Below are 3144 nucleotides of genomic sequence, written 5' to 3' on the forward strand. Positions count from 1 at the left end.
AACGACCCAAACATGCCTGGGAGACACAGCAAAATGGCGCGCTCGCAGCACCGGACGTGCCTGGCACGTCCATGTGTTTGCGCATGCGCATTTATTGGCAATAAGTGGCACCATGTTTTCCTGGGAACATACCTTATTACTGCCATAATGTTATAGTTAAACCTGGGGCCAGCTATGCATGGCTGTCAGTGCTACACATACACACATAGTGACACAGACTGACACATACACACATATAGAAACACAGACTGACACATACACACATAGTGACACAGACTGACACATACACACATAGTGACACAGACTGACACAGATAGACAGAGTGACACATACACACATAGTGACACAGACTGACACAGATAGACAGACTGACACATACACACATAGTGACACAGACTGACACAGATAGACAGAGTGACACATACACACATAGTGACACAGACTGACACATACACACATAGTGACACAGACTGACACAGATAGACAGACTCACACATACACACATAGTGACACAGACTGACATACACACACAGTGACACAGACTGACACACACACAGACTGACATACACACACAGTGACACAGATAGACACAGTGACACAGACTGACACATACACACACAGATAGACACAGTGACACAGACTGACACATACACACACAGATAGACACAGTGACACAGACTGACACATACACACACAGATAGACACAGTGACACAGACTGACACATACACACACAGATAGACACAGTGACACATACACACACAGATAGACACAGTGACACATACACACATAGTGACGCAGACTGACACATACACACATAGTGACACAGACTGACACATACACACACAGACACAGTGACACATACACACACAGACACAGTGACACATACACACACAGACAGAGTGACACATACACACATAGTGATGATGTAGATTAATTTAGAAATAAACAAATATGTTTAAATGTCTATCTGTTCCTGTCCAAATCTGAGATGATTAAATTGCGTATACGCAGAAGTAAGTTCACACTGACACATGGAGTTCAGGTTAAAAGCACTTCAGAAAATTTAATGGCATCTGGTTAGAAAACGGGTATGCAGACCCTTTTAAAGGCAAAATGACATCATCATTGAATATCAGATAACAAATAAACATCATTAATTGGATTAAATGTTAAGTGGCTATGTCAATGTCCACCCATCAATATTATTAATTGGCTCAGGGATTTGAGTGACTAGCTAGGTGTCCTCCCACCGGGAGGTGGTATTGTTCTGGACACGGGTGTGGACAGATGGCTCAAGCGCCATCTTTCCCAGCATGAGGCTTACTCGGTGGAAAGGGGGGCTTGGGCGTCATTTTGCGTAGTTAGTGATGTCAGTCTCGTGGCCAGGTGCAAGGTTCTTTTATGAATAGAACATTTCATTAGTACAGTGTTCTCATGGCCTTCAGATTATACTATGTTGCAAATTACAGGAGATTCAGCAATTCCGGGGTTAGTCATGTCTTTATAGAAAATACAGTCTCTATTCATTATACTAAATGCTGTTAGGAAATTCTGTCATGTAATGTAGACAAAATGGAGGGTCTGTCATAATGTGAGGTTATGTGAGATTAAAATGGAGTTAGTACAATAATTCAATACAGGTTTAATAAAGATTTTTAATAATTCTACATCAGTGACGCAGACTGACACATACACACATAGTGACACAGACTGACACATACACACACAGACTGACACATACACACAGACACATACACACAGATAGAAAGAGTGACACATACACACATAGTGACGCAGACTGACACATACACACATAGTGACACAGACTGACACATACACACACAGACACAGTGACACAGACTGACACATACACACACACAGACACAGTGACACATACACACACAGACAGAGTGACACATACACACATAGTGACCCAGACTGACACATACACACATAGTGACACATACACACACAGACTGACACATACACACAGACACATACACACAGATAGAAAGAGTGACACATACACACATAGTGACGCAGACTGACACATACACACATAGTGACACAGACTGACACATACACACACAAATAGACACAGACTGACACATACACACAGATAGACACAGTGACACAGACTGACACATACACACAGATAGACACAGTGACAGAGAGTGACACATACACACATAGTGACACAGACTGACACATACACACATAGTGGCACAGACTGACACATAGACACATAGTGGCACAGAGATACATACACATTGTAAAAACTAAACTCAGAGTGTATTTAAATGCACACAGGGGTACTTAAAGGGACACTATAGCCACCATAACAACTACAGCTTAATGTAGTGGTTTTGGTGTCTTTTGTCTGTCCCTGCTGGCTTTTTAATGTAAACACTGCCTTTTCAGAGAAAATACCGTGTTTAGATCTCAGTCAGCAGGGCAGCGTGTAGGGTATACAGGCAGATAAAGTGCCTAGGGACACCACCACTGGCCACTCTCCAGACTCAGTCACACTTCAAACGTGCAGCACTGACATTCAGCGTCTCTACGCTCTGCATGGAGGAGCTGAACTTTCCTCATAGAAGTGCCTTGATTCAAGGGAATAGGTGTGAAGCACTACAGGGAGAACGTTTGGCCCCCTGGGAGACGGAGGTCTTCTAAATGGCTGCCCTATATGGGCAAAGACCGGGGGCAGCTGAAAGGAAAGGTAATAGCCAGTGTGACACACACCTACGATTGATCATTTATTTTTCTGTGGTACCGGTTTTATTTTCAGTTTATTGTTATTTTTCTAAATAAAACTTGAAAAACTATATTGACATAAGGTAACCCAATCTCTATGTAGAATGGAAAGGGAGCAGAGTGCCTGACAGGGAGCGTTAGCTCGGAGCATTAGGATAGGGGTCAAAGTGAGAGGAAGCACTGAATGTGTTGTATATTTGTTGTATACCATGTATGTGGCATCTTGTAATGTAAACACTACTGCATTTGTGCTGTACCATAAAACCTTTGTCAATAAAAATAAAGAATTAAAAAAAAAAAAAAAGAAGAAGTGCATTGATTCAATGCACTGCTATGAAGAGATGCCGACTGCGTTTGGTGCACTTGCGCAATAGCATTGGATTAGC

The sequence above is a fragment of the Pelobates fuscus genome, chromosome 8 (genome assembly GCF_036172605.1).
Source record: "Pelobates fuscus isolate aPelFus1 chromosome 8, aPelFus1.pri, whole genome shotgun sequence".
Lineage (NCBI taxonomy): Eukaryota > Metazoa > Chordata > Amphibia > Anura > Pelobatidae > Pelobates > Pelobates fuscus.